Here is a 25544-nt window from a genome sequence, read left to right as displayed (position 1 = left end):
AAAAGAATTGGAGGGGCGGAGATGAGCGTGACGTAACATCCCGCCCACCTCCTTCCTTCCGCATTGCCGGTGGAGGCAGGTAAGGAGATGTTTGTCGCTCCTGCGGCTTCACACGTAGCGATGTGTGGTGCCGCAGGAACTAGGAACAACATCGCTAATAAGCAGAAAATGATTTTTTGTTTCAGGACGACCTCTGCGCGGCAAACGATTTTGACCGCTTTTGCGATCGTTTAAGGTCGCTCATAAGTGTCACACACTGCGATATTGTTAATGACGCCGGATGTGCGTCACAAACACTGTGACCCCGCCGATAATTCATTAACGATATCGTAGCTTGTAAAGCCCGCTTTACGTTCTTCAAGATGAACAAGTCATGGATCCGCAAGGACTTTTCTACCCCTGTGTCATCCTGGGGAGAGTAAAGGCTTGTGGATTTTGATTGTGCTTCATTTAAATCAACATGTCAAGTTTGCAACTGGGGGACAATTAATGCCACTTAAGTGGTGTCTGTGGCCCAATTTTTGGAAAAAATGGAGACTCTGGTTGGAGTCCACTTGCTGTGTTTTAGATGATTTTAGAAGGGCATGACATGCCTATATCTGCATCTCCTCCTCCTTTTACTCATCCAGCTCTTTTGTTTTCGCATGAGTATATGTACTTGTCACTTTTCCATGTGTTTGTGGTGTCTTGTGAGTTGTCACCTTTTGGACACCTTAGAAGGTGTTTTCTACGTGTTTGTACGTGTTTGTGTTTGCCTGCCATTGTTTTCAATGGGGTTCGAAGGTGTTCGTCGAATGTTCGCCAAACACACCCGCTGTTCGACGAACTGAACCGAACTCGAACACGGGGGGGGGGGGGGTGTTGGCTCATCTCTACTTACTACACAGATACAGGAGAAAAACCAAACTTACTACATAAGGGAACAAAATCGAGCTTACTACATAGATACAGGAACAGAACTGAGCTTAGTACATAGGTAAAGGAGAAAAAACAATCTTACTACATAAGGGAACAGGATTGGTGAGATTACTTCATAGATACAGAAGCAAGCTTACTATATAAATACAAGAGAAAAACAAAGCTTATCACATAATCAAACAGAATCAAGCTTATTACATAGATACAGGAACAGAGCTGAACTTACTAGATACTGTAGATACGGGAGAAAAACCAAGCTTACTATATAAGGGAACAGAATTGAGCTTACTACATAGATACAGGAACAGAACTGAACTTACTACACAGAGGAAAAGAACTAAGCTTACTACATAAATATAGGAGAAAAACTGAGCTTACTACATAAGTAAGGGAACAGAACCGAGCTTACTACATAAGAATGGGAACAAAACTGAGCTTACCAAATAGATACAGGAACAGAATTGAGCATACTACATAAGTACAAGAACAGAACGAAGCTTGCTACAAAGATATGGGAACAGAAACAGACTTTCTACATAGATATCAGAGCAGAACCGACATTACTACATAGGCATAAGACACCCGTTACTAATCTGTAAGTGAAAAGAAATAAACATAAACACAAACAAAATCCTTTATTTGAACTAAAATACAAAAAACCACTCTCTTTCACTCCTTTATTAACTCCCAAAACACCCTGGTCCCATGTAATCCACACAAGGTCCCACAACGATTCCAACTCTGCTATATTACTGAAGGCACAGTGCAGGGGCATAGAACATGACCTCTGAGTGCGGTCTGATTTTCATAAACTAATATTAAGGAGAAGATAGAGAAACCTTTTTATTCTCTACCTCTAAAAAAGTTGGATCATAATCTGACCACAGTCTAGACAGACACTGATCATAGTCTGATCACAGAGTGATTAGCATAATTGGACCGATTATCTCCGCTGAGAAAAAACGATCATGTGATCCTAGCTTAACAAAGATGTCAAAGACCCTTTACAAATGTTAAATATATTAGGTTTGTAGATACGGTCATGCACAGCCTGCTGTTTTATTGTACGAGGGGCTGCTGATAATTCTTTGGCTTTACCCAGAAACGAGATAGGATGATGAAACTTTACATTTATTCCACATGCTCTCCACTGATGTCAGCACACTTCTTACATCGGTATTCCAAGTTCTGTAAGCCTAGAAAGAAAAGGATTTTGGTTGTGCCTCAAACCAGGCATCCGTAACAGCCATGGCATCAGACATGGTGTGAAATTTGGTACCATTGAGGTGTTTCTTCAGGTTTGGAAACAGATGATAGTCAGAGGGACCTAGATCTGCTGAATAAGGTCGGTGGTCAACCAGCTAGAAGCCCAGCTCTGCCAGTTTTGCTGTGGTCGCTTGTGCAGTGTGATTGCGGAGGCATTGACTTGCAGGAACAAGATTCCTTTGGACAGCTTGCCGCACGTTTTGGCCTTCAGCGCTGCCTTCAATTGATCCAAAAGTTCAATGTAATACCTTACATTGATGGTGGAACCCTTTTGAAGGTAGTCCACTAGCTACAAGCCCTCCTTATCCCAAAACACAGTCCCTATTACATTAGTGGCTGACCTTTGGACGAGGAGAACCACTATGCCTTCACTCTTTTGACTGCTCCTTGTTTTCAGAGTAATACAAATAAATCTAGGTCTAATCCATAGTGACCAATAAATCCAGGAAGTTCTTATCAGTCCGGAAACGCTGACAAATGGACGGGGACGTTTTCACTCACATGCTACTCTGATCTGTTGTCAAACATTTGGGGATCCACTTTGCAGATCGCTTCCTCATTTCCAAATGTTCATGTATTATGACACAAACACGTTCACGGGAAATCCCCATGATGTCTGCTATTTTTTTAGCTGAAATTCATTGATTCTCCAGTATGAGGTTGTGCACAGCATCAATGATCTCTGGAATGACAACCACTCTCGGTCGTCCAGGACGTTCCTCATCATTGGTGCTGAAGTGGCCCATTTTAAATTTGGTAACCCAGTTCTTAACTGTGGAAAATGAATGGCATTGATCCCCAAATGTCTGCGAAATATCACCAGGAATATCCTTTCCGGACTTTCTTTGCAGAAACAAGAATGTTATCACTCCTCTGCTCTCAGTTGCTATGAATATCGCATTTGAGTCTGCCATTTTTTTTTTCCCACAAGCGTAGAACACTATTGCCATAAGCAGCAAACACACATTTTTGAAAACATATATTAGACACATAAGGATTTCATGTGATGTAACATTTGTTACCATAGAAACAAAAAAATATCCCAAAGCCAAAGACTTATCAGCAGCCCCTTGTAATAATGCTGAGCCATCACTTCACCTTTAAACGTGCTGCTTTGACTGCCTAACACCACCAACTCATCTCAGCCACTGTGTACAGACTAATCCTGCAAAATATCATACTTTTAAGCTTCTCTATACATAGCCCCATCCTACAAAAGATTCACATTTCTGTCCCATTATCTATAGGGCTTATCTCCTGCAGTATATCTCTTCTCTTCCTGCAGGTTATCTCTCCTTTCTGTACCTTTCTGTACCATTTAGACAACCCATCTAGCAGTATATCTCTCCTCTCATCCCCCATCCTGCACTACATCACTCCTAGTTACCAGCACGCAGGCACACTGCTGCTTACTGGCATGAGCTCTTACTGAAATCTGGGAGGCTCTACTCCCTCCAGTGGTGACATCTTTCAAAGTAGAAGTTCCATTCTAGACATATCCCAGTGCACAATTATCCTGGAAGGAGGAAAGTTAAGAGAGACTCAACTGCACATGATCGCCCAGGGTCACATGAACTATTATAGAATGTGATAAGGAAATTCCAGTCTTTACCAAATGAGGAAATGAAGACATCTGGATTCAAGCAGGTTTCTTTAATCTGGTCAGCCAGAGAGGTAAGTCAATAACCCATCTCTCTCAATACATTCTGCCCGAGAGGTAAGTCAACAATATATCTGCTTAAAGCCCGCTTTACACGCTGCAATGTATCTTACAATGTGTCGGCGGGGTCACGTCGTAAGTGACGCACATCCGGCATTGTAAGTTACATTGCAGTGTGTGACCGGTACGTGCGATTGCGATTGAACGTTAAAAAGTTCATCGCATACACATCGTACCTTTCTCTAGAATTGCACGTCAGATTGTTTATCGTACCCGGGGTAGCACACATTGCAGTGTGTGACACCCCGGGAACGATGAACAGATCTTACCTACGTCCTGCGGCTCCCGGCCAGCAATGCGGAAGGAAGGAGGGGGGCGGGATGTTTACATCCCGCTCAGCTCCGCCCCTCAGCTTCTATTGGCTGGCTGCAGCGTGACGTCGATGTGACGCTGAACGTCCCTCCCACTCCAGGAAGTGGACATTCGCCGCCCACATCGAGGTCGTATGGAAGGTAAGTATGTGTGACGGGGGTTAATCGTTTGTGCGGCACGTTCAACAAATTGAACGTGCCACACATATGATGAGGGCGTTGCAAATCGCATACGATATCGTATGCGAAATTGCAACGTGTAAAGCAGGCTTTACACATTTACATCTCAGGTTTATTTAGGCATTTAGGACATAATGTTTTTCTATTATAATCTATCTAGATTCAGTTTATGGTTATTTATTACAGAGAAATTTAGTTACAAGCTTGACTACAGATTTGATCACTTTCTGTTAAATAGAAAATGGCATTTTTTTGGTTCTAACAGCAAAATAACACATTATGTCAGTTATATTTATTTAAAGCTACAAATCATTGATTGGTTAAATGCATAACAAATTTATGAAGTTTATTAATTCATTATATGCACAGATATAATAGACAAATGATATATGTTACAAACTTCTATAAACAGAATGGTTCCAATGGAATGAAACTCCTAGAAAGTAATTAATGTGCACACTCAGCCACCCTCTAGTTGGTACGCTTTTTGAAAACTGGCTATACACTATGTAAGATAAAAGCTCTCATAGCAGGACAATGACAGCAGGAAGAAAAAGCAAGTCAAATGCAAAGTTTCTTATTTTAATGTTTTCTAACTAAAAAAAGCAACTTAATGCTTTGGTCTGGAATCCAAGAGGTGTGAGGTAACTCACGCAGTATGAGTGGTTTGGCCTGGTTTTTGTAGGAATGTACTGTGAGCCTGGATGTCAATAGCTCTGAGAGGTCCTGCAGTGGAGATAATGTTAATCTAGAGCAGAGGTTTCAAACACGTGGCCCGCGAGCTGCATGTGGCCCCTCAGGCTGCTTTGTGTGGCCTGCCAACACTTGTCCTCCTTGACGGTCACGGCAGGTGCAGGGATTGCAGCCGTCACTGCTCACTGCTTTATTTCAGATGAGTGTTTTATTGGCGCTGTGCAGGGTCAAACTCTCTCTGCACTAGTCCACTGGCATCCACTGGACAATCAGAGGCAAGCAGCTGATGCGTATGACGTCACCTGTTTGCCTCTGATTGGCCACCACTGCAATAGTGCAGAGAGAATGTAACTCTGCGCGGCGGCGGCAAAACGTTCATCTGAATTGTAGATGAAGCGCTGACAAAGGCGGCAATCTTCATGGGGGGCATATGCCTGCAGGCCACAAGAAGCAAGGTAGAAAATGCCGAGGGAAAGGAGCACAGGGGAGTAGAATGTGTGAGAAGAATGTGTGTGTGTGTGTGTTTGTAATCGCACAATAGGGGACCAGGATGGGACATTGCGAGTGTGTGTCTGTTTAATGGCACAATAGGGGACCCGGATGGGACATTGCTAGTGTGTGTGTGTGTGTGTGTGTGTGTGTGTTTAATGGCACAATAGGGTGCCATGATGGGATATTACTAGTGTGTGTGTGTGTGTGTGTGTTTACTGGAACAATAGGAGACCAGGATGGGACATTCACTTGTAAAGCGCCATGGAATAAATGGCGCTATAATAATAAATAATAATAATAATAATAATTGCTTGTGTGTGTGTGTGTGTGTGTATGTAGAATGGTACAATAGGGTATCAGGATGAGACATTGCTGGTGTGTGTGTGTGTGTGTGTGTGTGTGTGTAAAGGGGACATTGCTATAAGAAGAGAACCTGCATGGGCACATTAGTGAAAGGGTTCAAGGATGTACACATTACTTCAGGATAGGGACAAAGGTGGGGCACATTAGTAAAAGGGGACAAGGATGGGCAAATTACTACAGGATGGGGAGCATTAGTACAGAATGGGGACAAGAATGGGGCACAATTGTAAAAGGGGACAAGAATGGGCACATTACTAGAGGATGAGCACCTTACTACAGTATGGGGACAAGGATGGGGCACATTTGTAAATGTTGACAAGGATGGGATATTGCTAGTGTGTGTGTGTGTGTGTGTGTGTGTGTGTGTGTGTGTGTGTGTAGAATGGCACAATAGGGGACCAGGGTGGGACATTGCTACAAGAAGAGGATCAGTAAAGGGGACATTACTACCAGAAGAGGACCTGCATGGGCACATTAGTAAAAGGGTACAAGGATAGGCACATTACTACAGGATGGGGCACATTACTACAGGATGGGGCACGTTACTACAGGATGGGGACACGTTTGTTATAATAAACAAACAAAAAATGTTCAAAAACAGTGATTCAGAAGTATAAAGAAAAAATAATGGTACCAATAATAAAAAGGTCACTTTGTCCTGCAATCAAGGCAGCCCCCCAACTTATTTCTTTTCTATGTGCGGCCCATATACCCAGCCGAGTTTCAGATCCCTGGTCTAGAGGGAGCCAGGGAGATGCTGAGCAGTGTTGAGCTGAAACCATTCGGAAGCTGCTGCCTAGTTTGTTGAGTGATGAGATAAAAAACCAGCTCAGTGGGTCTGATTACCTCAACCCCTGAAGTGTGACATGATTAGTTCACTTGTGAGGTGCATTATACTGAACAAAGCTGTTGGAGGAGGAAGCAATGGAGTATGGCCTAGATAAAAAATGAAGTGAACATGGGCATGAGATTAAAAGATTTTAACATTTATTCAGTGTTATATTTTTTCACCAGGCTTCCCATTATAAATAGTTTCTACATTTACGCTGCCTGGCATACCTGAAAAAAGTACTTTGCATTTCACACACATTGTATGTTAATGAGCACCGAGCAGTAGGACGGACCATTCTGTATTCTTGCATTGAGCCTGCTAATCCAGCTCCTTTGCCTCTGATGTATTTTGATGACATCATCAGTGCAGACTTAAAATAGATTTCTCAAAATATGAAATTGCTTTGTTAAGTTAGACAGCATGAACATAAGCAAGTTTTCCGTTGACTTGCTTTTTTTTTCTGTTATCACTCTCTTGAAATGAAAACTTTAATCTTTCATAGTATCCAGCAGGGGTGTGACTACTGCAGTCGCATTGCGACCGGGCTTGCAAGGTTAGGCACCCGGTGCCCGCCCTGCAGATAATCAGCCGACTCCTTTCTATAAGAGAGGAGCTGCACTGTTCAGTGGCAGACCACCCTGCCGCTATGTGCTCGTGAGTCAGGGAGGGCCCGGTGTCAGCGGCGGCAAAGGGCACCAGGACCCCTCACCCGTCATTGCACATAGCAATGATGAAGAATGGAGAGGAGCGCTCCGCTCTATTTTTCTTTATTCTTCCCCTGTGTCTGCGCTCACAGAGCGGGGTGGCATCATCACTGCGCGCTGCTGAGATGAAACAACAGAGTGCAGGAAGGGAGGATGCTGACCGGAGCAGCAAGGGAACGAGTAGAGGTGAGGACTCCAGTGGCTGACATTTAGTCTGTGCAATTGTTGTACTGGGGCATAGAAGTGAGGGGGGTCCTTGGAACTAGAGGAGGGCCATGCACGTAACAAGTATTATATATTTCTGGGATCCGACTCACTCACCAGGAAACTGCTGAGTGCCGATGAACCCCGGAACCATTAAGAGACCCTTCCTATGCTGCTCAGTGCTCTGCAGGACACTCTGCCCCTCCCCCAGCTAAGAGCAAGGGAGAAGATGGAGGCCGTAGCCAAAGAGGAGAAGCTGATTAATAACGTTCTGTGTGTGTGGAGCTGATTTCTGCAGGAGTAGAGGTCAGAGCTGAGGGGCAGCAGGAAGATGGAGGCTGCACAGCTCCACATCCACAGCAGGAGTGGAGGTCAGAGCTGAGGGGCAGCAGGAAAATGGAGGCTGCACAGCTCCACATCCACAGCAGGAGTGGAGGTCAGAGCTGAGGGGCAGCAGGAAGATGGAGGCTGCACAGCTCCACATCCACAGCAGGAGAGGAAGAGCAGAACAAACTCCACTGGTCATCAGCAAGAAACAGAGAGGTGAGTAAATGTGTTGCCCAGGGACCAGGGGTACTCAGATCCGGGCCACGGGGTCACTTCTGTGGGTATCACGGTGGCGTGACCCGGTCTATGATCCCAGGTCCACAGTAAGAAGGGGATTAGGTAAGGGAGATTGTCCGTGACGCCACCCGTGGTGTGCGGTGAGGTAACGGAGCACCGCCGCTGCCGGTTAATGGATCCCGGGGATGGTGGTGGGCAGCAAGTTGGAGATTTCCCTCCATGGGTAGGGTGTTGGTGTCCCGGGACCTAGGTGAGGTGGTACGGGGAGGAGATGGAGACGGTCTGAGAGCTGTGCGTCCGGTTGGACCGGGGGATGTTATTACTCACAGTTCGCTTTGCAAGAAAATTCACACAGAGTCAGGAATTAACCAGAAACTGCCGGAGTCCGCAGCCTTCGGTACGGAGGGTGTTAGTGTCCCACACACGGTGCAGCAGCCCCTGTTCTTTCCCTGCAGCCAGGTGCCTCTCTCTCCACTCTCTTCCTCTTTCTCCTCAGCCAGGAACGGGGAGTCCACTCCCCTGCAGTGATCTGGGTCACCCTAGGTACCGGCAGGCCGCTATCCTGTCCCGGCTACCTCTGGCCCCTTCCTCACTAACAGCCTGTCCCGGCCCTTTCAGAGCACGCTTCTGTAGCAGCCTGGGAGCTACAACTCCAGACTCCTCTCCTGTCTCTCTCTCCACACACTCTGCTCCAGCCCCTCCCCTCCTGCTCTGTTTTGTTCTTACACTGGGGGATGTGGTTTGTCCTGCTGCACTGGTGTGGGATCAGGTTACCAAGGAGGATTAACTCTTTCTGTGACAACCAGGCTTTGCCAGGGCGTCACACCCCCCCTTGGTAAAGCACAGCCCGTCCTCGGGCTGTCTGGGCACCAACATTTATTGAAACTGAAAAAGGAAAAATCAACATATTACAATCATACATCTTCCCACATCGGGAGGTACGTTTTCTTACACTTTACACTGTTCTGCCGCCCCCACCTGCTGTGCAGATGGCCTCCTCCGGGAACTTGAGGACGCTCAACAGGGGTGACAGTCCATAAAACAGTCAACTTGAAACTGGCGGGTAGCCGTCCATGCTCCACTACCACTGCCGCTGCCGCCACTCCCAGTACGTAGCACGAGTTCCGTGCTCTGCCTCCTGCTCAGAAGCCAGGCCCACTTGGATGCCCTCGGCGCCGGCTACAACCGGCCTCGCTAACTGCCGAGGGCTCCATCTCTCACTGGCCTGCTCCTCCTCTCTGCAGGTGCACTCCGGCTACTCCACAGCCGTGACGGGGTACCTGGGAGCGGCTGGCGCCACATCTGGGGCAGACTTCCAATCGGGTGTCACCTCCGTTGCGGCCGGGCGGACTGCCGGAGCCGGGTAAGATGTCATCGGGGTTTGCGGCTCGCTTGTCCAGGAACGGAATTAGGCAAAGTCCTGGCGTCCCTGCCTTTACAGTCCTGGTCACCTGAACTGCAGTTCCTTCCTACTGCTCCCCCTTGCTACTCGGGAGCAGTCCTTCTAGCAACTTTTTAAAGTTTTCCTTTAACTACCGGTCCTCCGGAGCTTCACTTCCGCCTGCGTTCTCAGGGGGCGGAGCCTCTTTTTTGCACCCACCGCTTGGGGAAGAAGGCGCTGGGCGGGAGATTTTCACGCCCAAAAATTTTGCAGCGGAGCACCGCTGACAGTCCAGAACAAGGCGTACTTCCTCCAGGTAACTGGATGGGTAAGGGTCCTGTTCGTGACGCCAAAATGTGTCGCCCAGGGACCAGGGTTACTCAGAGCTGGGCCACGGGGTCACTTCTGTGGGTATCACGGTGGCGTGACCCAGTCTGTGATCCCAGGCTCCACAGTAAGAAGGGGATTAGGTAAGGGAGATTGTCCGTGACGCCACCCGTGGTGTGCGGTGAGGTAACGGAGCACCGCCACTGCCGGTTAATGGATCCCGGGGATGGTGGTGGGCAGCAAGTTGGAGATTTCCCTCCACGGGTAGGGTGTTGGTGTCCCGGGACCTCGGTGAGGTGGTACGGGGAGGAGATGGAGACGGTCTGAGAGCTGTGCGTCCGGTTGGACCGGGGGATGTTATTACTCACAGTTCGCTTTGCAAGAAAATTCACACAGAGTCAGGAATTAACCAGAAACTGCCGGAGTCCGCAGCCTTCGGTACGGAGGGTGTTAGTGTCCTGTCCCACACACGGTGCAGCAGCCCCTGTTCTTTCCCTGCAGCCAGGTGCCTCTCTCTCCACTCTTCCTCTTTGTCCTCAGCTGGGAACGGGGAGTCCACTCCCCTGCAGTGATCCGGGTCACCCTAGGTACCGGCGGGCCGCTACCCTGTCCCGGCTACCTCTGGCTCCTTCCTCACTAACAGCCTGTCCCAGCCCTTTCGGAGCACGCTTCTGTAGCAGCCTGGGAGCTACAACTCCAGACTCCTCTCCTGTCTCTCTCTCCACACACTCTGCTCCAGCCCCTCCCCTCCTGCTCTGTTTTGTTCTTACACTGGGGGATGTGGTTTGTCCTGCTGCACTGGTGTGGGATCAGGTTACCAAGGAGGATTAACTCTTTCTGTGACAACCAGGCTTTGCCAGGGCGTCACATATATACTTATTGGATCCATCTGTTTTCTTTTACATACATACTGTACCTATTTTTCTTGTATTGTATATAATTGTGCATGTGTCTGTCTATATATATATATATATATATACATATATATAGTGTGTGTGTGTGCATACAGTATATGTATCTCTGTGCATAAATAGTATGTGTATATGTGCCTGTGTGTATTGAATATGTGCTTGTGTGTGTGTGTATATGTGTATATATATATATATATATATTTATTTATCCTCCTCAGAACAAACAGTTCCTCTTTGCTACTGCTCTGTTTTATGTTTGCAGCAGTGATGTCATGATTAAAACATGTGACTGCTGGAGCCAATCACTGAGCTCAGCCATCACACCAAGGTAGGTGGTGTCAGTTGTGGAGACCTGTGATTAGCTAAAGTGGTCACGTGTGACATTATTTTTGCAGCCTGTAAACATAGATGGAGCAGCAGAGAGACATCACTGGACCAGGTGAGAATGATAATCTCTGATTTTATTATTTTTTCCAAGTGCAAGATGATCAGCACAACAAAACTTAAAATGGTAAAATGGAAGACCCCAAGAGGCAGGGGGGGAGGTGTTGGAGGGGTTCAGGAGGGGGGGCATGGTCAATTCTTGCACAGGGGCCCTTTGCTCCCAGTGTCAGCATCCACTCCTGGAGGATTTGTTTGGTTTTTTTTTTTTAATCCGTGAGTACACGGTGGCTACAGGCCTATGGGGGTGCGCTACACAGTGTTTGGGGCTGTAGAATACAATATGAAGACATCTTATACACACTTTGGGGATGCATTATAATACTTGGAGTTATTTGGGGTGCATTAAATGGTATTGGGGCGGTATAATACAATATGAAGGACTATGGGGCTGCATTACAAAACATGGAGAACAATGGAGCTGCATTATAATATATGGAGGCCTATGGAGGGCATTATAATACATGGAGGCCTATAGAGTGCATTAAACGGTATGGGGGCTGCATACTACAATATGAAGGACAATGGGGTGCATTATAAAACATTCAGGACTATGGAGCTGCATTATAACTTATTGAAGACTATAGGTGTGCATTATAAAATATGGAGGACTATGGGGGTTGCATTATAATATATAGAGAACAGTGGGGTGCAGTATAATATATGGAGGACTATGGGTGCAGTATAATATGTGGAGGACTATGGGGTGAAGTATAATACATGTAGAACTATGGGATGCATTATAATACATGGAGGACTATGGGGGTGCATTATAAAACATTCAGGACTATGGAGGCTGCATTATAATATAAGGATGACTATGGGGTGAATTATAATACATGGAGGACTATGGGGGTGCATTCTAATATATGAAGGGTTATGTGGTACCCATTATACTATATGGAATAGTATGTGGGGGCCATTATAGTATTTGGATAGCTACAGTGCCTTGCGAAAGTATTAGACCCCCTTGAATTTTTCAACCTTCTCCCACATTTCAGGCTTCAAACATAAAGATAAAAATTTTAATGTTCTGGTGAAGAATCAACAACAAGTGGGACACAATTGTGAAGCTGAACGATATTTATTGCTTATTTTAAACTTTTTTAAAAAATAAATAACTGAAAAGTGGGACGTGCAATATTATTCATCCCTTTTACTTTCAGTGCAGCAAACTCACTCCAGAAGTTCATTGAGGGTCTCTGAATGATGCAATGTTGTCCTAAATGACTCATGATGATAAATATAAGCCCCCTGTGTGTAATCAAGTCTCCGTATAAATGCACCTGCTCTGTGATAGCCTCAGTGTTCTGTTTAAAGCACCGATAGCATCATGAAGACCAAGGAACACAACAGGCAGGTCCGTGATACTGTTGTGGAGACGTTTAAAGCCAGATTTAGTTACAAAAAAAATCCAAAACTTTAAACATCCCAAGAAGCACTGTGCAAGCGATCGTATTGAAATGGAAGGAGCATCATACCACTGCAAATCTAGCAAGACCCGGCTGTCCCTCAAAAATTTCATATCAAACAAGAAGACTCATCAGAGATGCAGCCAAGAGGCCCATGATCACTCTGGATAAACTGCAGAGATCTACAGCTGAGGTGGGAGAATCTGTCCATAGGACAACAATCAGTCATACATGTGACGCCCTCGACTAGCCAGGTAGTCACAGATAGCGCCCCGCACAACACCTGTCCCCTAATAAGGTGTCAGCAGCCAACCAGTAAAACCCTAGTCACCCCTCTCAGGGCTTGATGTTCACACCAGGGGGTGGAGCCAGGTGGTTGGCCATGCCCACCGAGGAGTCCATAGAGCCTGACACGGGAAAACGGTCAGTAAGTCAGTGAGTGAAGGAGAGTGGAAGCAGGCCTGTGGCCAGGTCTGCAGCAGTCTGACAGGTGCCAGGGTGGAGGCCTCGGTCAGTACAAGTGAATTCAGTAAGGCCGACCACTTCTAGTTGGAATGTGGCCGTATGTATACAAATTGCATACTTTTGGTCACGTGACCGCTTCCTCCCACCAGTACTGGATTATCATGACAGAGTGCAGTGTGTACGCTATATGGATTCGAAAATCTGCAGTAAGATAGGGTGACTGCACGCCTTCATTAGAAGACGTAGACCCCTTTTAACTCCTAAAATCCCTGTCAGCTCTAGCAAGCCCATTGATTTCTATGGATCAGTTTGCTGAACATCTCTGTCCCTCCATCTCAGCTCCCCATAAGCTGTTATCATTCCCGTCTAACCACAATCTGACCCCCAACCTCTCCCTGCTCTTCACACACAATATCATGGCTCTCACTGTCCCTAGCTATGTGTTTCTTCAAATAAACTGCTATTTCTATGTGTAACTATAGTGATAGTGGAGAATCAGAACACACCACTGTGTTATAGCAGAACTTGTGCTTAGCTTTATAGTTCTTCTAATACTACAGTTCTACTGTTCACCAGAACTATTAATCAACAAGGAGTGCCCGCCCTGCAAGAAGCCAGGAAGTGAGGAGACTGCAGAGCTCTAAGCTTCTCAAGAGACAAGTTCGATCAATTGTTTGGAATACAGTTGTTCCCCCGACTTTCCTATACACAGAAGTCCTGAGCTGCTATGAGAGAGCTGCGGTAAGACTCCTCGTTAGTGATGTATTACTTCAAGGACATCTCCCTATTGTACATCTTCCCTATCATAAGTCACAGCCCCCAATACACATCAGACTTTCAGCAAGACTCATTTACAGTATATCACTGGTTTCAGCCAACATTATTCTAATGTGTATGGGAGGCTTTATAAGGGTAATATTAAAGAGGATGCATTTACTTGAATTTTATCTTCAAATGTAATGAATAAACTGGGTTTTTGGTTTGTATTTTCAGGCAGAAAATCCACAGCTTATTACAGTAGCAGAAAGATGGCCTAAAGTTTCAGAAATCTCATCTACATGCTGTTACAGGTGTGTCACGGGTGACAGACAGTCACGTGGTTTCTGGCCATAGAAGGTCACAAAATGCTCCCTGACTTTCCATTGTTCCTGCTGTCACTATTCATTGCTATAGGTATCTTTCCTGCTGGATTCATCTTTCCCCCTTTTGGACCCAGCAGGAGTTTGCCTTCCACCCAGCTGCTGATTATCAGTATTCTCTTTGTGCTTAAATACTCCTTCCTTCCCTGGACTGGTGCTGGTGGTTAATTCAAGCCTTGGTTGCAAGCAGGTGGCTTGTACTCTTCTGTTGTATCATTGCTGAAAACTTTGCTGAACTTCTACCTGAGTCATTTAATGATAAGTAGTTCATGCTTTTCCCCCTGTGTGTCCTCCTTGTGTTTTCTATAGTGTTTAATGGGGATGAGGAAGAGCTCATCCCATGCATTCCCTATTTATGGCCCAGCACTAGGGATACGTAGTGTCAGGTATCTGGCTCGGCGCATAGGTGCAGAACCTATCTAGGGTGGTGAGGGACCCCAGGGACCAACAGTAGGTTCGGTCATGGGTCACCATCTTCCCTTTCCCTAGACACAAGGTTTACCCTTCCTTTTTGCCGTTCGCTTGGTACTTCCCCATACCTAGCATGACATACGCTGAGTGGAAATCGACATGCGTTTTAAATGTTATATCCCTATTATGTTAATTTATTAGTTACCCTTTTGCAATTCATCAGGTGACATTGGCTGCAAATTTGAAAGAAGTTCTGTGTGTAAAACTTGTATTTTGTTGTAAATTCCCAGTTAAATCTGTTGATGGATTCATGGTAAAAAAAAAATTTAGTTGCAAATTTGTGAAATATGGACCTACCCCGAGGCTGCACGCTCGCAGCTGTATTTTATATATTTCCCAATGGTTGTGTGAAGTTCTCACACAGACCAAAAATACAGCAGTGTGAATGTAATTTTAAGCTACCCAGCTGGGAAGCCGCCATGAGGCAGTGAAATGATGAAAAATACATGGCAATGTAATAATGCGTGAATTAGAAAACAAACATTTATCCAGTTAGATGAACATTTATAATGAATTATCCATAGCAGCAATACAGCTACAAAGTGAAGATTTTACGGGTGAATGCCGATCTCGCTGGAGTGGAAGACAATAGAAGATTTAGAAAAACCAGAGCAAACAGAAGATGTTACCCACAACGTTCAGTGTCCTACCGTTCATCACCATGAAAATGGTTACGGCTACAATATTATTATTAATACTTATTTAAAGAGCACCATTGATTCCATGGGGCTGTATGTTTGGTTATTGTTACTACATTATAGTCCTTTCTAACAAACAGTAGCCTCTAAACAGATTAACAGTCATGTCTATAGAGGTTAATTGTACTTTCAAGTAACTCTTCAGAAAAAAACTGTCTTCTGTGAGTAAAGGAGGAATATTGTATTTTTTCGTTTTATAAGACGCACCGGATTATAAGACACACCCCAAATTTAGAAAGAAAAAAAGGTAAAAAAAAAGGGGGGGTCTGTCTTATACACAGGAGGCAGAGGCTGTGCTGGTAGCGGCGGCAGGTCATTGGTGGCGGCGGGTCAGTGGTAGCAGCAGGAGGTCAGTGGTGGCAGCGGCGATGGTGGGTCAGTGGTGGCAGCGACGGCGGGTTAGTGGTGCAGCGAGTGTCCCAGTCTGTCCGCGGTCCGGGTTTCAATTGATGGTGCCCGGATCAGCGAATGCACTGATGGAGCTCCCATCCAAGAGCTCCATCTGTGCACACGCTGACTCCCGGCGCAATCATTTGAAGCTGGGACCGCGGACAGACTGGAACACCCGCCGCACAGTCATCGCAGTCCGCACAGCCACCTGCCCGCCCACCCGCACAGAGAGGTAGCCAGACGCCGGGACAGAGAAGGCACCCAACAGGCACCCGGCCGCACGCACGCACAAACAGGCACCCGGCCACCTGCACGCACCCGGCCACCCGCACACAGAGCCGCACAGACAGCCCCCCCCTCCCAGTAAGCTATATTCAGATTTTAAGACGCACCCATTATTTTCCTCCCAAATTTTTGGGAGGAAAAATGCGTTTTATAATCCAAACAATATAGTAATTTAACCATTATCTGACATATCCTGCAGGCTTTACCTCTTCAATTGCTGTTGACTCTGAGCTAGTAAGAGGAAACAATCTGCTATGATGTCTCCCATACTCAGTTCAGCATACAAAGAAAGGGTTGCTTGCTGTTCATTCCATTTTTTTAGCACATAGAGACAAGTAGCAGCATGGAGGAAATTGTACAGTATACTGTAAATATGAGTTCCGCCCATAGTGAGGTAAAGGACTTGTTAGAAAGCTCAGCATAATCTTTCTGTTCCTATCCCTGCCGTTTCCTCACTCTGCTTCTAATTCTTTGATGAGATCAATAACAAAGTTTCTAATATTCTCCTGTACTGTTGATTTAAACAAAATTTGTTGAAAGTACAGTTCCCATTTAATTGGTAGCCTCCATAATATAATTGCAACTAAACTTTGATTCTCGAAATTAAATGCTTCTCGTTATAACATGGTATACCAAATCACAGTTAAAGGGCTTGTATTAAGTATGGAAGTGATTTCTTATCCATGGGATAGGGGATAACATCCTGATTAGAGATGAGCGAACTCGAGGTTTGGTGTTTATACTGAACACAGACTTTTCCCCAAAAAACAGAGATCGGGTTCGGAGTTGAGGTGCTTTACGTATGCAAACAACTTGCACGAGCATCGTTGTGCTCAGGTATGCTCGGTGCTCAGTCCAGTGTGCTTCCAGTTTGAACGGCTCACACTGGGGGTAACAACAGCATGATTGGGTGCAGTCTGAATCAAAACAAAAAATTAAAAACCCTGCACAACTGCCCCTGGAAGTGATCTGTCTATGGATGGCTGCATGTGGATGGAGACCCAAACTTCCCAATTAGGGACCTCAGTTGGGGTTCAGGTCAAGTCTGTGCCCCAAACACCGAACTTTTTCTAAAGTCCACCTTCACCTGCCAAACTGAACTTCCACGAGTCCGCTCATCTCTAATCCTGATTGCTGGAAATCCAATCAATGGTCCCCATACCAAATTAACCAACCAGAGGGTTTGAAATGTGTATCTATTGTCTCCCACTGTCTCTATCTTTTGTGGTTCAACATTTTGTCTATGGATTTTAATACAATCTAAAATAAAAATCGATGTTTTTATTCACTTACCTGTCCATCTTTTGGATGCTGGAGATTCTCCTTCCTCCTTCTGTGTGCTGTGTTTATGGCACACGTGTGTTCTCCGTGTGTTATCCGTGATAACACACGGAGAATGGGAACTTTCTACTCACCTGTCCCTGGCGTTGCTGTCCATTGTGCTGATCTTCGGTCTCCCGCCCTGCCCACTGCCCGCTTCCGGCCCGCAGTGAAGTGAATATGCAATGAGCATAATGAGCGGGGATCGGAAGCAAGTGACAGCAGCGGCAGAGACAGCAGGGCTGGAGAAGGTGAGTATAGAATTTTTTTTTCACAGACAAGTGTGTTTTCTCCGATGCGTGTCACACGGATCACATCTGTGCGGTCCGTGTGCGATCCGTGTGACACCCGTGATGTCGGAGAAAAATGTACATGTCTACGTGTGGAACACACAGGTATACATTTGCTCCACACGTACACACAGTCCATGGCAAAACACGCATGTGTGCGCAGACCCATTGATTTTAATGGGTCTATGTGTGCCCGTGTCTCCGGCACGTGAGGAAACGGACCAAACATGTGCCGGAGACATGGACGTGTGAAGGGGGCCTAAGAGAAAGATGAGTATAAATGGAGCGGAGATGCCTATGCTTGATGTCCACTAAATTTACATGGGGCTTTGCAAAGCCCCATTCTTGAGAACGGTGTGGGTCCCATCAGATGAACTGCCAGTGATCAAGATGCTTTTCAGTATTTTATGGATAGGGAATAACTTTCATGCGGCACGGTGGCTCAGTGGTTAGCACTGCAGTCTTGCAGCGCTGGGGTCCTGGGTTCAAATACCGCCAAGGACACCATCTGTAAGGAGTTTGCATGTTCTCCCTGTGTTTGCGTGGGTTTCCCCGGTTTCTTCCCACACTCCAAAAACATACTGATAGGGAACTTAGATTGTGAGCCCCAATGGGGACAGTATGCTATTATATGTAAAGTGCTCTGGAATTAATAGCGCTATATAAATTAATAAATATTATTATTAATATTATTATATTTGATACAATCCAGTTACAGGGAATCTGTCAGATGATTTTGTAGTAGAATACTAATGTTATCTTTAAATATGGCTTAAAGAGACCTTTCAGAATCAGTAACTTTTATAGCTGTATGCTATCTTATTTTAAGCTCTGTAGAATTCAGTGTGATGTAGTAGCTAGTTAAGCATGTGTAATTACAAGCTGCATATTTACTGCTCCCCCTCCACTTTCCAGTGCATTTGTGGCGCCCCTGACCTGGTCAGGCACCACAGAGTATTGCACCCATGCTGGGGCAGTGCTTCCAGGTAATCTCCAAAGGCCAGGATGAGGTGTGCACACACAAACACATAGTCACCAGGTTTCCCACACCATTAGAAGGGACCCTTGGGTAGCCAGAAGGGGTTAACTTTTAATTCCCATCAAGGGGTGTGCTCTGAGGCTGGTTGCTAGGAAGCAGGGCAGACAGGAAGAGAAGGAGGAGCAAGCAGTCTGGAGCAGAGTGTTGAGGAGTGTGGAAGGGAGCAGAGGGTCTCTCATGCTAGCCAGACCCTGTGGAGTGTAGTAGCTGAAAACAAGGGAGGACTGGGTACCTGTGGGTCAGCCTGAAAGACACCCAGAGAAAGGTCTCCTGACCTTAACCCAATTGAAAACTTGTGGAAGGAGCTCAAGATTAAAGTCCACATGAGACACCCAAAGAACCTAGATAACTTGGAGAAGATCTGCATGGAGGAGTGGGCCAAGATAACTCCAGAGACCTGTGCCGGCCTGATCAGGTCTTATAAAAGACGATTATTAGCTGTAATTGCAAACAAGGGTTATTCCACAAAATATTAAACCTAGGGGTTGAATAATAATTGACCCACACTTTTATGTTGAAAATTTATTAAAATTTAACTGAGCAACATAACTTGTTGGTTTGTAAGATTTATGCATCTGTTAATAAATCCTGCTCTTGTTTGAAGTTTGCAGGCTCTAACTTATTAGCATCTTATCAAACCTGCTAAATCTGCAGGGGGTTGAATACTACTTGTAGGCACTGTATGTCCCCCAGATATGGCGGGCATACCACTGATCTCAAAATACCATAACGCACATCTCACATATTTCAGCTTACCGTATTTTTCGGACTATAAGACGCACCCTGGTTTTAGAGGAGGAAAATGGGAAAATAAAACTTTAAGCAAAAAATGTGGTCATGACACACTGTTATGGGGCGAGGATCTGCTGCTGACACTGTTATGGGGGTAATGTCCCCAAATTCTCTACTAAGGTACCCCATCCTGGTAATGATCCTCCTGCCTTGTATATGATCCTGCTATAAACCCCCATCCTGCTCCTATACCAGCATCCTGCTCATATTCCCCCATCCTGCTCAAATACTCCCATCCTGTTCATATACCCCATCCTGTTCATATACCCCAATCCTATTGATATACCCCCATCCTATTGGTATACCCCCCATCCATCCTGCTCATATTCCCCCATCCATCCTGTTCATATACTCCCATCCTGTTCATATACCCTCATCCTGTTCATATACCCCCATCCTGCCTGCTCATATACTCCCATCCTGTTCATATACCCCCATCCTGTTCATATACCCCCATCCTGTTCATCTACCCCCTATCCTGTTCATATACCCCCCATCCTGTTCATATACCCCCATCCTGCCTGCTCATATACTCCCATCCTGCTATATGCCCCCATCGTGCTCATATACCATCCTGGTATATGGCCTGTATCCTATAGCACAGAGAAAAAAATAAACGTTTATACTCACCTTTTCCTCACTCCCTCCAGCACCGATCATCTTCCTCTCTGCGCCACTGACCTGTGTGTGTGGAGCCGTTCCCCTGCTGCATCGCGATGTCTTCCTGTCTGTGCCGATCAGCTGACCAGCTCAGCACAGATCAGCTGACCGGCACAGACAGGAAGACATCGCGTGCAGCAGGGGGGCGGCTCCACACACGGGGACGGGTGAGTGCACTGATTCACTGCACCCCGCGCTGGTAATGACGCGCGGGGAGCAGTGAATACAGCCGCACATGATCACTCCAGGCTATAATTGCCAGGGGTGATCATGCGGCCGGCTCTTTGCTATGTGCGCGTCCCTGCTCGTCCTCCCGCCCACCTGTCAGCGCCGGCTTCTGCACTGAGAGATGGGCGGGAGGATGGGCGTGCATATGTAATGAGCGGGCCCACGTGGTCACGGCAGGCGCTGCTGCTGCCTGCTTGTGCCCCCGATGACCCGCAGCACCCTCATTCCCAGCCGCAGCCCTATAGTCAGACCATAAGACGCACCCCCAACTTTCCCCCAACATTTGGGGGGAAAAAGTGCGTCTTATGGTCCGAAAAATATGGTAATCGTTGGACATACGGAAGAGCCACAAACTAATATCTGCCCCCCAGAACATACTAGATCCCACTTGTGTGATATCCTCCTTATGCTAAAATCATAATATAAAAAATGAGGCTAATATCGTCCGCGGGGGATGCTTCCACATGGAGATATGAGGACCATGAGGATTTCATAATGTTGGAAGAGGGGAAAACCCCTTCCCTTGCATGATGTCAGCAGAGGTGGGGGCTGCGGGTGGGACAGAGTTTAATAAAAGCCAGTGTTTTAGTAGCCACTGTGTCAATGCCAAGGGGATATACATTCTGTGTATAGGATTGTCTATTTCCAAAGGGTGCCACTACCCTATATCTGAGACATATCCAGTGACCAGGTGTAGTAATCTCTTTCATATTTCTCCTTTTTTTATTTTATGTAACTGTCTATATTGTATTTGTATTGTTCCCTCTTGTAAATTCTTGTACATTTTTTATAAACACTGCCTTCTATTTTGGATTAAATATATAAAATTTAATAGTTTCTTTCCTCATGCTCTATATATATGAATACAAAACCCGAGGGGCCTTATGCTATCTGTAACGGGTGGCCGGACTGCCTTTGAAACGTCCGGTGGTGGCAGCGGAATTATTGTTGTGTAGAATTATTGGGGTGCTATTATTAAGGGTACCGAGCTATATATATTCCATAAGCGGGAATCGGTGATATATACATTTACCCTTGCTGTGAGACCTCCAATATTTGGCATTATTAGCTCAGCAGCCTCATTTACTTATTGTCCAGCAGTTCCGAAATTGACCTGACACTAAGGGGGCGCTAGAGAGTAGTCGTGTTCTTGACATCTTAGTGAACAGCTGCGGGATATCTGAGTGACTCCCCCGGCTGTTCGTGACTTGCATTATTTAAGATGACTTTTGCTCTGAAGCAAAGATAAATAAAGAAAAGTTGAACAAAGCTTTGGCACCAGGTGGATTACACCGAAAAGTTCTTAAATTATTCAATATAAATTAGGACATTTTGAGATCTTCTATGACTAGTACAAACTCCCCACACATCTAGGTGTTCCTTGTGTCATCATTACAGACCAGTAAGCTTAAAGGGTTTTCCACTAGTTGAACCACCCCCTTTCAACTAGTCTCTCCTCCTTGTAAAATAATAACACTTATACTCACTTCAGGTGCCAGTGCTAGTCCAGCATTGTGTGCACTAGCCCTCCCGAGGCTCCTGTGACATTTTTATGTCACGCAATCCCTGCAGCCAAACAGCAGCCACTTTTCTCTTAGCTCCTTCAAACAAATTAGACATCCAAAGGAAGTTGGAGAGAAGCCCAGCTCTTGTTTCCTCTAGATGTCATTTATGTCTGAAGGAGGGGGGAATGAATCATAGAATAGTGAGTACAGGTTTTCTTAAATTATCCCAGCTATATGTTTATCCAGTTGAATGAAGTGGCTACTGATTTGCAGCAGTAATCGCATGACATAAAGATGTCACAGGAGCCCCGGGAGGACCAAGTCACACAATGCTGGACTGGAACCGGCATCGGCGGTAAGTGTAATTATTATACAATAGGGAAACATACTGATTGAAAAGTGGTTTCTCGAGTAGTGGACAACCCTATTAACGTCAATCAATAGAAAAATATTTAAGGGGCTCTTTAGAAACTATGTAGAGATGTGTACAGAAAAAATAAGTGTCAAGTTACCCTGATTATTCTTAAAGGGGCGGTCCAAAGTAAAACTAAATTTCATTCTAAATCCCTATCTATTTAGGGAGTAATTTAAGCTATTTTCTAATATATTCAAAATTATCTACTGTTCCCTAATTACACTATCTAACTACTAATCTATTTTTTTTTCCTTTTTCCTGTCTTCTGACACTTCATTTAAGACTACCAGTGCATGCTGGTATACTCAAACAAAGCATCATCAGAGCAGGTGAAGAGGCTGCGGTCACTGTCACAGCCTCTGCTCCCTCCATGAAATGAAGCGTCATCAGTGACGCTTGTCCAGGGGCTGAGCTAGTCCCTGCTATGTCCCTCCCTGGAAGCTGTGCACTACGTTGTCTGCACAGTCATAGTGTCACCTCAGATCAGTAATAATCTGCTAGGAACAGAGTGGTGTCAGAATACCCTGCATGCAGGAGACTAGAGCCGCCCTCACTAGTTTCGCCACTGGTCTCCTGCATGCTGGGTATTCTGACACAGCAAGTAAACTGATAAGGATCAGAAGAATCTTAGCACTTCGCCAAGTCTAAAGGAACTACCTATAGCAATGTTTGTGAAAAATATTAGACTTTGTCATTTTATTAAGGAACTTAATTCAATATTTCGTGTTTGTGAGTGGCAAATGAAATGTGAACCTTTGACTAACTGCATTCAGTATATTTCTGGTAATTGTTTATTCATCCTGCACATTAGCTTGGAGGAATTTTAGCCACTTTCTCTCTACAAAGAAGCTTCACTTCTGTTGTGTTGGTGGACTTGTCCCATGAACTGATCAAGTTCTTCAACATTACTATTGGATTAAGATCAGAACTTTAACATACAATGCCAAAAATTCTCCTTTGTAGCACAGCTTGTGCGCTTTGGGTCGTTGCCTTGCTGCATGACCCATATTCTCTTGAGATTCAGCTCATGGACAAATGTCCTGACATTTTCTTTTAGTATTTGCTGGTATAATTTAGAATTTGATGAACTGGAATAAAATCACACTTGGGTGCTTCTATCAGTAAATTCACAAATACAGCAGAATAGGTTGAATCAATCCTCCAAATGCCAACAAAAAAATATATCACTGTATAAAGTTTAAATTTGTGCAAATGGGATTTATGGCAATGGCTCGATGCCGGCTGTGACACTATAGTTGATTACTCCTCCCGTGGAGTGAGGTAATTGATCCAGCTTCCCAAAAGATTTATTAAATCCATACGTTAATGAAAACTATTATTAAAACTGAAACATTCAAATGGACCAAAAAAGTGTTTACAGAGCCACAGATGGGAGTCTGGACTGGAAGCAGATAAGACGGAGTCAGTGCCGCAGGTAGGACAGGTTTAGAAAGGTAATAAGGAACAAACAGGACCGGTAGGATCAGATCAGGTTCTGACACAATCAGGAAGGCTGGTACAGGCAGTACCTCAAGTACAGGTCCATGGACCGGGCAGATACTGGAACACAGGCTGGACAGGAACTGGAACACATAAAAACAAAAAGTGAGCCGGAGTATGAGATGGTATACATGGAGCTTGTGAGCTCATGTTCACATTGGCCATAAGACAGAGAGAAACCAAGGGAAAAATTGTGAAAATATACCCTGCTGTAACTAAATAAAGCATAGTGCATATAAACATAGGGTACTTAGTAAACACTGTTTTTGATCAAAAAAAGCATAAAGTCATCCCACCAATGACAAGGTGTACCCGGTCGGGAAGGTACCTACACTCTCTAATATTAAAACCTTACCATGGGTCTAAAATAGGCCTCAATGTGACTAAGTGCTGAGAGTGACCGGGTCCCGACAGGACAGACAGTCAGGGGATGCACAGAATGAAATGCCCAGCTCAATGAGAAGGGGGCCATACCCTATTTGTACTGAATACAAAAAAACTACATAAAAACAAAAAAGTGAGCCGGAGTATGAGATCGCATACATGGAGCTTGTGAGAGAAGACTGGCAAGAAGAAAACCATTTCTCAAAGATATTCATAAAAAGTGTTGTTTAAAGTTTGCCACAAGCCTCCTGGGAGACACACCAAACATGTGGAAGAAGGTGCTCTGGTCAGATGAAACCAAAATCAAACTTTTTGGGCACAATGCCAAACTATATGTTTGGCATAAAAGCAACACAGCTCATCACCCTGAACACACCATCCCCACTGTCAATCATGGTGGTGGCAGCATCATGGTTTGGGCCTGCTTTTCTTCGGCAGGGACAGGGAAGATGGTTAAAATTGATGGGAAGATGGATGGAGCCAAATACAGGACCATTCTTGAAGAATACCTGTTGGAGTCTGCAAAAGACCTGAGACTGGGATGGAGATTTGTCTTCCAGCAAGACAATGATCCCAAACATAATCTACAATGGAATGGTTCACAAATAAACGTATCCAGGTGTTAGAATGGCCAAGTCAAAGTCCAGACCTGAATCTAATTGAGAAACTGTGGAAAGAGCTGAAAACTGCTGTTCACAAACGCTCTCCATACAACCTCACTCAGCTCCAGCTGTTTGCAAAGAAAGAATGGGCAAGAATTTCAGTTTTTCGATGTGCAAAACTGCTAGAGACATACCCCAAGCGACTTGTGCTGTAATCGCAGCAAAAGGTGGCGCTACAAAGTATTAACTTAAAGGGGCCGAATAATATTGTACGCCCCAATTTTCAGTTTATTATTTTTTATAAACGTTTTATATAAGCAATAAATTTTGTTCACCTTCACAATTGTGTCCCACTTGTTGATTCTTCACCATAAAATTTTAATTTTTTATCTTTATGTTTGAAGCCTGAAATGTGGGAAAAGGTTGAAAAATTCAAGATGGCCGAATACTTTCGCAACGCACTGTATCTGCCTTGAACAACAGTGAACAATTGCTGCTCTATAACCAATTAGATGTCGCTGTTAATCACTGACAATTGCATGTAAATAGACCTTTCATCACTGCACGTGTGACCAGGCTCCAATCAACTCCCCACGTTGTGATTTCACCAGGGTGCAATTGGGTTGGGTTAGCATGGTAGCG

The sequence above is a fragment of the Anomaloglossus baeobatrachus genome, chromosome 2 (genome assembly GCF_048569485.1).
Source record: "Anomaloglossus baeobatrachus isolate aAnoBae1 chromosome 2, aAnoBae1.hap1, whole genome shotgun sequence".
Lineage (NCBI taxonomy): Eukaryota > Metazoa > Chordata > Amphibia > Anura > Aromobatidae > Anomaloglossus > Anomaloglossus baeobatrachus.
The sequence above is the reverse complement of the archived record's forward strand: the minus strand, read 5'-3'. Positions refer to the sequence as shown.